General features: G+C 36.3%; 1 pseudogene; it reads right to left on the bottom strand.

Annotated features, from left to right (window-relative positions):
* Positions 1-11,354: 11,354 nt before the first annotated feature.
* LOC101704498 (translation machinery-associated protein 16 pseudogene) lies at positions 11,355-11,969 on the bottom strand (annotated as a pseudogene).
* Positions 11,970-13,434: the final 1,465 nt, after the last annotated feature.

The following is a 13,434-nucleotide window of genomic DNA, read 5'->3' as shown; positions in this document are numbered from 1 at the left end:
AGCTGCATGCAATTTCCATGGAAATTAATGCAAACAAGGTTCTTAAAGCACGTGACAAAGCATTCTTGAATTAAGAACAGAATAGACAAAATATATGGTTGTAATTAGAACATTGTCCTTCTAGACAGAAGGTTTTAGTTGTGGGAATGGAATTTGGGTGTGAGTTATGCTGATCTTGGCACATAGGCTTCAGTCAGACTCACTTCTATAAACAAGCCCATTAGGTTAACTCTTTACAGCTTGCTTTGGGCATAATCAGTATTATGGTCCTCTGCAATTTGTTTTATGTACCTCTCTACAGTGGAACCACTGGGACATCAGGGAATTCTGCTTAACATTTCATTTCCATGGTGGCTGTACTCTTTTACATTCCAACATAAGGTTCTGATTTCTTCACATCTTCCTTAACATTTGCTGCTATCATGGACTCTTCTTAACATCAGCACTGAGTTTGATGTTTTATAAAAATGTCACAAAATTCATTTATAAAAATGCTTGAGAAACAATTGGCTGTATATAAGCAATGACAGGGAAAAAGGTAGTTATATTTTCACATAGAAAGTTTACCTGCTTTCACATTGAAAGTTTTCCTGCCTGCTTCCCCAACTCCTAAGACATGCTTCTTTTATGTTCTTTACCAAAGTATGTGTTGAGTTCCTGAATAAGATTTCTAGGTAAATGTTCCCTTATTAGAATTGAGGCATGAACTAACAGAGTGTTGATGAACTAAAGTATTAGTCCAACTATAGAAAAAAGGGAAGGAGAAAAATATTAAAAAGTAAAGAATTCCATACATGAAGAATGTAGTCTGCTCACCTGAGCCTGTGTTCCTAGCTATAGTCACAAGATAAAATGAACCATTATATACAGCAGCAAAGGCTTATTTGATTCTCAGAGAGAAAGTGATCTAACTTCCCCATAAGATGGAAACATGAGAATCAGCCTGAAAATGGAGGGAATAAATAATACAAGAAACTAGGACAGATTGAAGCTTCAGAGCTACAATCTATAGAAGGGAACTTTAGACTAAGGCTAAGTTTTCCTGAGACAATGTGGATTGTCGTGAAATAGTTGAGTTTGGATAAAAGACACTAGTGTTTAGTGATCAGAAAACTGCTTAATATGAGACTAGATTTGTTTAAATGAATAGTCACTCCCTGCTTTTTCTTCTGTTACCATAAATGCTCCTGGTGTGTGTTAAACAAGATTGAGACATCCTGAAATATATCATCATAATAGAGTCAGCAACTCTCAGGTTTTACAAGTGAACACTTGCCAACTTAGGCCTGTTGATATTTTCCAAGGTTATGACTATTTCATTGTTTTTAGTAGTCCAGGAAAAAAACAAAGAAATAATCAAAACCCATTGGAAATTATACTTCAGAAAACACCTGTGATTCTTAATTTACAGGTTAATTAGGAAATATCCCCCAGATTTCCCAAACCCTACTTCCTGGTAAAGGAAATGGTCTCAGTATTGCTAAGTTGCAAATCTAAGAGAGCACATTATTATTTCCTTCTTATCAAGAATGTACTTGTAAGTAGCCTGAGGCTCCTTGGCTGTGTTCTGGTTCCTGCTCATGGCATGGTGAGGTCCCGGGAGTGGCTTGGAGCCCCACCTTCATCTCGTGCTCCATTTAGCAGTGCGGACACCTGTAAGGCCCAATTCCATCCCCCTCCCCCTTCCAGCTCTTCTGCAAACTGGTCCCTCACTACAGAGGCACAGGGGATTATACTTCACATAGTTAAATGTGGTAGATTAATAACTACCACAAATTGTCATTTTCTAAGCTGTGCTTGATGCTGTGGTATTGCTGATTGTAACATTTGGCCTAACATGTTGTGATTGATCTAATCAGTTTTCCTTCCTGGTATAAGGAAAATAAAATAGTGTCAGAGTCATTAGAGCCTCAAAACCTAAAAACAAGCCATATCTGGAAGACACCTCTGAAAAGCAATAATTCCACAAGGGTTTTAAACACAAGCAACAAAGATACCTGCATTAAGCAATTTTGAAATATCAACCCAGGAATTAAACCAAAGACAGTACCAAAAACAAAAATGAGAAGACATTTAAGCAAGGCACAAACACAGGCTTCCATGCCACAGAAAGGAAATTCTGGGGGAAATGAGGTGGAAAAGTCTGATAAGCAACCACCTGGACCCCCTGAACTGATAGCACAAGAAGAAACAAAGCAGATACATGAGGCTCTAGAAAAATTCAAAGCAGAAATAATCTCCCAGATAAATACAGAGATGGTGAATAGAGTGAAAGACATGATTAGAGGCTCTAGAGCAGAAACAGACAAGAAAATAGATGTGATCAGAAACATGCTGGAAGCCATGAATGCCCAGCATAAGAAAGAAATGGAAACCATGATCGACCAACATAAGAAAGAAATGGAATCTATGAAACAAATTCTAACAGATATTCAGGAGATTAAAAACTCCATTGAAAGCATGCAGAGCAGATTAAGAGAATCTGAGGACAGAATATCAGATGTAGAAGACAGGATCACAGTTAAGGACCATGAAAACAGAGATTTCTTAAAGATAGTAAGGGACCATGAGAAATCAATCCAGCAGTGGCTAGATGATGCAAAGAAGAATAACATCAGACTGATAGGAGTCCATGAAAAAACAGGAGAAAGTACAGTTGACAAAAAAACTGTTCACAGAAGTAATAGTAGAAAACTTCCCAGACAGAGGAGAATTGGACATACAGATAAGTGAGGCATATAGAACTCCACCCAGCCATGATCAAAAAAAGTCTACACCTCGGCATATAATATTCAAGGTCCCAGAAACCTAAGAGAAGAACAAAATTCTACAGGCAGTTAGAGAAAAGAAACAAATCATCTACAAGGGAAAGCCCATTAGAATCATGGCAGATATCTCAGCACAAACCCTCAAATCAAGGAGAGCTTGGAGTGAAGTATTTCAAGCCCTAAAAGAAAATAAATTCCAACCCAGACTGTTGTATCTGGCAAAATTGTCTTTCAAAATCGATGGGGAAATTAAATACTTTCAGGACAAAGAACACCTGAGAAATTTCATGAACACCAAAACAGCACTCCAAACAATTTTATGCAATATCCTAGAAAAAGACAATGAAGGTCACAACTCCATGAGGGCCAACAGAGAGAAGACACCACACAAGGTAAGGCACTAAAGGGAAAGGGGGAAAAATAAGAAAAGAGGCAACAACAATAAAACATCATGGCAAGAATGAGTTAATATCTCTCAATTATAACTATCAATGTTAATGGCCTGTATTCACCAATCAAAAGAAACAGACTAACAGAATGGATTAAGAAGCAAAACCCAGCAATATGCTATAAACAAGAAATACACCTAACTCGAAAGTAAATTCATAGACTGAAAGTAAAAGGATGGAAAACAGTTCTCCACACCACAGGAACCCAGAAAAAAGCAGGGGTAGCAATCTTATTTGCATACAAAGTAGATTTCAAACCAAAACTAATTAAGAGAGACAAAGATGGTCACTACATCCTTGTGAAGGGAATAATCCAAGAAGAAGAGATGACAGTCCTAAATATTTATGCACCGAATACCAATGGCCCCAATTATACAAAACAAGTATTAAGGGACATGAAAAACCAAATAAACAATAACATAATTGTAGTGGGGGACCTCAACACCCCTTTATCACAAATAGATCATCTAGGAAAAAAATTAACAATGAAATTCTAGAACTGAACCAAGCTATTGAACAAATGGACTTAATAGATGTTTATAGAGTGTTCCACCCCCAAAAATCAGAATACACATTCTTTTCAGCTGCGCACGCATCATTCTCCAAAATAGATCACATGCTAGCTCATAGGGCAAATCTAAGTAAATGTAAAAGAATTCAAGTTATCCCCTGTATATTATCAGACCATAGTGCAATAAATTTGGAGATCAATAACATAAGAAACTGCAAAACCCCCACAAACACATGGAAATTGAATAACACTCTCCTGAACAACCAATGGGTGACAGAGGAAATTAAAGAAGAAATTAGTTTCTACAAGTAAATGATAATGCCAGTTCAACATAGAGGAATCTGTGGGATACAATGAAAGCAGTTCTATGCGGGAAAATCATAGCAGTGAATGCCCATATTAGGACAACAGAGAGAATGCAGTTAAATAACCTAATGCAGAACCTCAAGCTCCTAGAAAAAGAAGAGCATAACAAATCCAAAGCTTATACAAGAAAGGAAATTATAAAGATCCGAGCAGAAATCAGTGCAATGGAGACTAAGAGAATGATACAAAAAAAATCAATGAATTGAAGGGTTTGTTTTTTGAAAGAATAAATAAAATTGACAAACCTTTAGCCAACCCATCAAAAAAAGGAAAAAAAAGGTTCAAATCCATGCAATTAAGAACGAAAAAGGTGAAGCCACAACAGATCCAGCAGAAATTCAGAGAATCATCAATACCTACTTTGAGAAACTGTTCTCTAATAAAATGGAAAACACAGAAGAAATGGACAGATTCCTAGATACATACAAATTGCCAAAGTTAAATGAAGAAGATATAGAAATTCTAAACACCCCAATAACAATGAGTGAAATTGAAAATGTAATAAAAAATTTACCAACAAAGTAAAGCCCAGGTCCTGATGGCTAAACTGCTGAATTCTACAAGACATTTAAAGAAGAACTATCACCATTACTCTTTAAACTCATCAAGGAAATTGAAAGGGAAGCAAGGCTTCCAAATGCTTTCCTGGAAGCAATTGTTACTTTGATTCCAAAACCAGGGAAAGACCCAACCCCAAAAGAGAACTACAGGCCAATCTCCCTAATGAACATAGATGCAAAAATTCTCAACAAGATGCTGGCAAACAGAATACAGAGGGTCATCAAGAAGATCATACAACCTGACCAAGTCGGATTTATCCCAGGGATGCAAGGATGGTTCAACATATGTAAATCAATAAATGTAATACACTATAACCACAGAGTCAAGGACAAAAACCATATGATCATCTCAATAGATGCAGAAAAGGCATTTGACAAAATCCAGCACCCATTCATGATAAAAATGCTACAGAAAATTGGAATACAAGGTCTTTATCTCAACCTCATTAAGGCTATCTATGAAAAACCAACAGCCAACATCATACTAAATGGTCACAAACTGAAAACTTTCATGCTAAAATCAGGAATAAGACAGGGATGCCCACTATCATCACTCCTGTTCAATATAGTTCTGGAAACATTAGCCACACCAATTAGAAAAGAGAAAGAAATAAAAGGAATAAAGATAGGAAAGGAAGAAGTGAAACTGTCATTATTTGCTGATGATATGATACTTTACATAGAAGACCCAAAAAACTCAGTCAAAAGCCTTCTAGACCTAATTTACAGATTCAGTAGAGTAGCTGAATATAAGGTCAACCCTCAAAAAACAATACCCTTCTTGTATGCAAATAGTAGACCCACTGAGAGAGAAATTCAGGAAATAATTCCTTTTACAATAGCATCTAAAAAAATGAAATATCTAGGAATCACCCTAACAAAGGAAGGAAAAGACTTCTACACTGAAAACTACAGCACTCTGAAGAAGGAGATCGAAGAGGATATAGGAAAATGGAAAGATATCCCTTGTTCCTGGGTAGGAAAAATCATTGTAGTGAAAATGGCCGTACTTCCAAAACTACTATATAGATTTAATGCAATACCAATTGAAATTCCAACAATATACTTCACAGAACTAGAGAAAACAATACAAAAATTCATTTGGAAGCAGAAGAAACCTAGAATAGCAAAAGCAATTCTAGGCAACAGAGACATGCCTGGGAGTATCACAATCCCCAACTTGAAACTATACTACAAAGCTGCTGCAATAAAAACAGCATGGTACTGGCAAAGAAACTGACCAGAGGATCAGTGAAATAGATTAGAAGATGCAGAAACAACTCCAGATATACTCACCCACCTCATCTTTGACAAAGGAGCCAATCACCCTCATTGGAGAAAAGATAGCCTGTTCAATAAATGGTGTTGGAAAAACTGGATTTCAACCTGCCAAAGATTAAACCTAGACCCATACCTATCACTGTGCACTAAACTAAGAGCAAAGTGGATTAAAGAGCTAAATATCAAGACAGAAACAGTAAACTTGCTGGAAGATAAGTTAGGTAGAACTCTCAATGACATTGGCATAGGAAAACACTTTATGAACAAAACTTCAGTAGCACGGGAGCTAACACAAAAAATCAACAACTGGCACTTCATCTTATTAAAAAGCTTCTGCACTGCAAGAGAAACTACCAACAGAGCTAAGAGACAACATACAATATGGGAAGAAATTTTTAGCAGCTGTACCTCTGACAAAGGGCTACTATGTAGAATATATAAAGAATTGAAAAAAATCAGACCCCTCAAATTCAAAGACCCAATTCAAAAATGGGCATCTGAAATAAATAGACATTTCTCAGACAAAGAAGTAAAAGTAGAAAATAAACATATGAAAAAATGTTCAACATCACTGGTCATTTGAGAGATGCAGATGAAAACAACACTGAGATTCCACCTCACCCCACAAAGAATGGCTGCTATCAAGAAATCAGCCAATAACAAATGCTGGTGGGGGTGTGGAGAGAAAGCAACCCTTCTTCATTTTTGGTAGGAGTGCAGACTGGTGCAACCACTGTGGAAATCCGTATGGAGATACCTCAAAGAACTAGGACTAGAGGTCCCATTTGACCCAGCTATTCCCCTACTGGGTATCTTCCTCAAAGAATTAAAAGAATCATGCCACAGTGATATATGTGCACCTATGTTTATAGTGGCACAGTTTGTAATAGCTAACAAATAGCCCAAGGGCCCATCAACTGGAAACTGGATAAGGAAGATGAGGGTTTTTTTATAAAATGGAGTACTACTCAGCCATAAAGAATGAGAAACTAGAGTCATTTATAGCTAAATGGATGCATGTTGAGGCCATACTCTTAAGTGAAATAAATAGGACACACATGTGTAAATATCCAATAGTATCTCTAGTGTGAGAAACTGAAAGTGTAAATAAGGATGAAAATGATTAAAATGAATAATTGATAATTTGAAATAGGAGAAGGTCCAAAGGTGTAGGGGTGGTGGGAGGAGAAGAGGAAAGGGAAGAAAGGAAAGGAAAAATTATGAGAAAGAAGAAAATAAAATGGAAACAAAGTCTATGAAAATAGGGAAGGGTGTGTGTGTGGGGGTAAAGGGCACATAGGTAATGGGGAAAAGAATAAGAACTAAGATGCATCATGTTCAGGTACAAACACCCAATGATAAATGTAAATGTATTGTATACCTAAAATGTACCAATTAATATATATAAAAAAAGATTTTAAAAAGAAGAATGTACTTGTACCTGTCTATAGAAGTGCTTAGTGGAGAAGATTATTCTGGCATCAGTTTAAAAAAGAGATGTGCTTATTACTTACTGTATCACCTAGAGTCTCTCTAAGATCTGGGTTTAGATACATATGTATTAAATAACCTGAGAATAAGATTAACTAGCTTTCTGTATTTGTTTCCAAGGATAAACAACCCCAGTGAGTAAGTGCATCGTGGAATGCACAGAAGGGTATTAGCTCCACTCAGGTTCCTCTTCTACTTTCTACCCAACCCCAACTGACCAGGGCATCACACACTCTGTTTTAAAACAATTTAAACCAGTCCCCTTGTTGATCTCTCATAACTTCCTCACTGATTCTTCTTGGCTTCTTTTGTTTTATTTTTGCCAAGAAAATCTTACATATCTTACTTTTCCTAGCCTTTTCTATTTGATTTAGCTGAAATATGGATTTTCCCCAGTAATTGCATATCACTTAACATTGTCTTATGAATATGTACTCTTTTATCCATATACCATGGATCCAGGAATCATGGTCTTCTCTTTTATCCCCACTGCCTTTTATAGACATTGTTCTTTTGCTGTCATCAATGTTCTACTCCATGTACCCACTCACCATCTCCTATGTTACTCCCTAATATTCACGGAGTAATCTGTTATCTTCTGCCCTTGCATGATTTTTCTTTTCATCCTAACTGCTTACATTATTCTGAAGTACTTTAAAATTTTCATTTGATTGGTAACAATAACATCTCATTTTGTTTTTTTCTACGTCTCTTTCCTAGTTGTTTCCTCCTTTGTGAACTGACTTTCTTTTGCCCTTTTGTTCATTAGAATCCTGATGTTTCCTTATGTATTTGAGTATAATTTTTATATAAACCAGTTGGACCTAACAGATGTAAAGAAAACACTTTATAACACAATAATAGAATCTGCATTTCTCTCAAATGAACATAGAATGTAGTTTAAGATAGTCCATGGTTATACAATTAATAAATGAAGGAAAATGAAATAGTATCTTATTTCTTTTTCTATCTCCGTAGAATGAAACTAGAAATGTATAACAGAAAGAAAACTGGAAATTTAAAGGGAAACCTAAAAACATGTTACACAGCTATAGTAAATAAAACATAATTGTTCTGGAATAAAAAGAGACACAGCAAAATGAAAAAGAGTAGTAAATTGATAAATAAATCCATATAGTTACAATCAGCTGATTTATAACAAAGGCAGCAAGTATATACATGAGAAAAAGGAAAGGCCTTTCAATAAATGATGCTGCGAAAATCAAGTTTTCATATGAAGAAGGAAAAGGCTAGACTTCTACCTTTCACTACAAAAGTGAACTCGTGATGAAAGACTTAAATATAAGATTCAAAACATGATAACTAGTAGAAGCAGATATAGCAGGAGCATCTCAAAACATTGGTCTGCAAGAATATACTTTGGATATAACTTGCAAAGCACAGGTAGCAAAATCAAAAGTTGACAAATGAGATTAAATCAAACTAAGAAGTTTTTGGATGTGAAGGCAACAATCAATAGAGCCACATACACAGACACACAAGAATATTCAGCTGTATAAAGTCTGAAATTTTGGATGTGTGATAAATCAGGGATAAATCCTGACCATATTTTGCTAAGTGAAATAAGCCAGAAAAAAGCTACAAATATGGTATACTTCCACTTTTATGAGGGAGCTAGAATGAATGAATTTATAGAGACAGGAAGTTGAATGGTGGTTACCATGGCCTAGGGTTTTGGAGAATGGGGAGCTATAGTGTAATGGATGTAGCATTTCAGTTTGAGGTGAGGAAAAGTGTAGAAGATGTTAAGTGGTGTTGCTTGTACAACATGTGCATGTACTTAAATACTATGGAATGTATGCATAAAATACTTAAAATGGTAATTTTATATTATGTGCATTTTACAATAGCACAAAAATTATGAAAAATCCTTTTAGTGACCAATAGTTTCTTGAGAAAACATTTTCTGTTTCTACTTGAATTTTTTGAACTATTTGTCTTTAGTGACCCCTGTTTGAAATCGTATCTTTAGTTGTCCTGTACACCTTGGACCACCTGTCTTCACCTCTCTCTACTGCCACTGGTTACAAGCAGATGATTCTTTTTTAATCTCACAGCCATCAATCAATCTTAATTATACCCACACATAGTGCTATACAGCAAAATATATCTCTATGGGTTAAATGAATATGTTCCAAGCAAGAATATTTGTTCTACTAAAATGTTACCAGAGACACACAGCAGAAGTGAGGGCTAGTATAATATGTCTAATAAAATAAATCCATTTGAAGACTAACTAGGCCTTTTTTCATCCTAAAATTATTTCCATCTCCTTTGGTCAAGGATGCTTTATGGTACTATCTTGGGCTGGAGCCACCCTTTATTTGTGTAAAGTGAGAGAGAGAGAGTTTCAAAGTTTCACCTCTGAGGTGTCTCAGGTTCTTGGATTTGATCCCCAAAGCCAACCTCCATTTCTTACAAAAACCTTACCATTTTCTAAAGGGTCATTTTCAAAAGAAGACACTGTCTTTTCTTTTTTTTTAAAGTTATAGAAATAAATTTTAGTTTTAATTTTCAGAAGTATTAAAATTGTAATACTTTGTATAAATTGTTAATTTAGTTGATAGCTAGTTAATCTCACACAGTATTAATTTTTACTTTTCTTGAAAACTTATACTTGCATCTTTTAAAAGACAGACTAACATATATTAGCACTTAGTCAGTTATTTGAAGAACAAAATTCTAGAATATCCATGTTTGTCATGACACTTTAAATATGTTTAATATATTAATTTAAGTAATGTATCTCAGAAGTAACACTTATAATCATTAGTTCTCACAGCCCAAATGCCCATCAACTGGAGACTGGATAAAGAAAATGTGGTTTTTTAATAAAATGGAGTACTACTCAGCCATAAAAAATGAGAAATGAGAGACATTTATAGCTAAGTGGATGCACATTGAGGCGATACTCTTAAGTGAAATAAATAGGACACACATGTATAAATACTGAATAGTTTCTCTAGTGTGAGAAAAGTGTAAATAAGGACTAAAAGGTATAATAAATAATGTGAAATAGGAAGAAAAAGGGCAAAGGGGAAGGGGAAGTGGAAGAGGTAGGGGAAAGTAAAGATGGGAATGGAATTAATATGAGAAAATGGAAAAAGGGAAACAAAGTCTTTGTCAATAGGGAAGGGTGGAGAGGGTGAAGGGAGGGCTGGGAATGGGGAAAAAATAAGAATCAAGATGCATCATGTAAAGGTACAAGTTTCCAGTGAGAAATGTAAATATATTGTATGCCTAAAATGTACCAATAAAAGAATTAAAAACAAAACAAAACAAAATAAAATAAAATAAATTAAAAACTTCAAGACCCCCAGCAGGGAGGGGGCCATAATCATTAGTTCTCTAACCTTTAGGTCTGAATAAAGCCTATCACTTTTCATAATGAGAAAGCAGAAAATAATATAGTAATCAAATGGCACTAAACTGAAATCATTTAATTCTCTCGGGCCTTCAAGAGATAGGGCCTGGTGGGGTGTCATTACTGGACCTTCCCATTTTCTGGCTTCCTGTCTTGCCATGTGATCTTCCCCTCTCTTGTGCCCTCCCACCACTGTGATCACCATGCACCATGATGTGTACCAGCAAGAGGAGGCCTTGCCAGAGCCAGCACTGTGCTGTCTAGACATTCAGCCTCCAAACTGTGAGCTAAATAAACTTCTTTTCTCTGGTATTCTGTTATAGTAATGAAAACAGAATATATCTTCTATTTCAGCAAGAATATAAATGAAATGCAACTTTCATTTTTAAATAAAAATTACAATACCATATTTGAAACTGCAAATGTGATTCGCATTATGAGAGAGAATGAGTTAAAGAGCAAACACTAGATAATTATTACTCATGAGTAATGAGTGTGACTTCAAGTTCCCATATTACTTATTTCCAACTCAAGTAAGGACAATTAGGCCACAGGAGTCATTTCCTCATCTGAGTCACTTGATTCGCCTTTTAGTTCCAATTGCCCTAAATCTTTGTCTACAATTAAATTCTGTGTTTTCTTCTTGTGCTTCTTAGCAACTGCACCATTAGCACAAAGTTTTCTCCTTCTAATGTTTGGCAGTGTATTCAGATCCAAATCCCATTCCCTAAAGGTTTTCAGACTACTTGCATGTAAAATGTCTGGAATCTCAAGGCCGTAGCCTTCTTACTGCTGTCATTCGCTCTCCATCTTGTGCTTGATGACCATCTCCCGGGCTTGGTGACGCCTTCCCTGCCTGTCCTTGATGCTGTTGTGTAACTCAATCTGTTCCAGCTCACTGCTGAATTGATTTAAATGCCTTTCAATTAATTCACAAGCGTCTTTCTTTAAATATCTCACCTTCTGGGGATCCAGCTCGTTTTGAAACCACTGCAGTTTTACACCAATACGGTTGAGACGTAAAGCCTTTTCATTCTTCAATTTTTCCTTCTTTTCTTGTTTGTTGCCCTGTCTTGTAATTTGAGCAGCTTTTCTACTATATGGGTGGATGATTTATTTTTCTCATTCTGTGCTTTTTCCCTTTGGTGCTTTAGGCATCGTGACTTCCTAGAGTCCATGGAAGACCTCCGTACTCCAGACCCCACAGGCTCACAGCCCGAATCGGCGGCTCTCACGCCTGCTTTCCAGCCAGAATACACGTGGGGCCCAAGAAGACATTTTCTATTTTTTCTTTTTATGTATTAAATTCTTTTATTGGTACATTGTAGGTATACAACACAATTACATTTCTCATTGGGAATTGTACCTTTACATGATGCATCTTGGTTCTTATTTTTTCCCCATTCCTAGCCCTCCCTTCACGCCCTCCACCCTTCCCTATTTACAAAGTCTTTATTTCCATTTTTTCCATTTCTCATCATTTTTCCTTTCCCTTCTTTCCTTTCCCCTGCCCCTCCCACTACCCCTACCCCTTTGGACCTTTTCTTCCTATTTTACATTATTGATTATTCATTCTAATCATTGGTACATTTTAGGTATACAATATAATGACATTCATCATTGGAAATTTGCACCTTTACATATTCTCTCTTGGTTCTTATTTTTTCACCCTTGCCCAGCTCTCCCTTCAACCCCTCCATTCCTCCCTATTTACAAAGATTTTGTTCCTATTTTTCCACTTTCTCATATTAATCCCATTCCCTTCTATCCTTTCCCTTAGCCCTCCCACTTCCTTCCCCTTTGCCCCTTTTCTTCCTGTTTCACATTACCTATTATACATTTAGTCCTTATTTACACTTTCAGTTTCTCACACCAGAGAAGCTATTCAGTATTTACACATGTGTGTCCTATTTATTTCACTTAAGAATATCACCTCAATGTGCATCCACTTAGCTATAAATGTCTCTAATTTCTCATTTTTTATGGCTGAGTAGTACTCCATTTTATAAAAAAAACACATTTTCTTTAACCAGTCTCCAGTTGATGGGCATTTGGGCTGTTTCCAAGTTTTAGCTATTACAAACTGCGCTGCTATGAACATGGGTACACATGTATCACTGTGGTATGATTCTTTTAATTTTGGGGGGAAGATCCCTAGCAGTGGAATAGGGAGGTCAAATGAGACTTCCAGTCCTAGTTCTTGGAGGTATCTCCATACTGATTTCCACAGTGGTTGCACCAGTCTACACTCCCACCAGCAGTGGAGCAGGGTTCCTCTTTCCCCACAGCCCCACCAGCATTGGTTATTGGTTGATTTCATGATAGCAGCCATTCTTTCTGGAGTGAAGTGGAATCTCAGCGTTGTTTTCATTTGCATCTCTTGAATGACCAGTGATGTTGAGCATTTTTTCATATATTTATTTGCTATTTCTACTTCTTTGTGTGAGAAATGTCTGTTCATTTCAGATGCCCATTTTTGGATTGGGTCTTTAAATTTGGGAAGTCTGATCTTTTTAAGTTCTTTATAGATTTGGGATAGTAGACCTTTGTCTGAGGAAGAGCAGGTGAAGATTTTTTCCCACATTGTGGGTTGTCTCTTCACACTGCTGGTGGTTTCTCTTGC

The sequence above is a fragment of the Heterocephalus glaber genome, unplaced genomic scaffold, assembly GCF_053883595.1.
Source record: "Heterocephalus glaber isolate CG9 unplaced genomic scaffold, H.glaber_assembly_v1.0 deba00000331, whole genome shotgun sequence".
Classification (NCBI taxonomy): domain Eukaryota; kingdom Metazoa; phylum Chordata; class Mammalia; order Rodentia; family Bathyergidae; genus Heterocephalus; species Heterocephalus glaber.
This window is presented reverse-complemented; position numbering and strand designations above follow the sequence as displayed.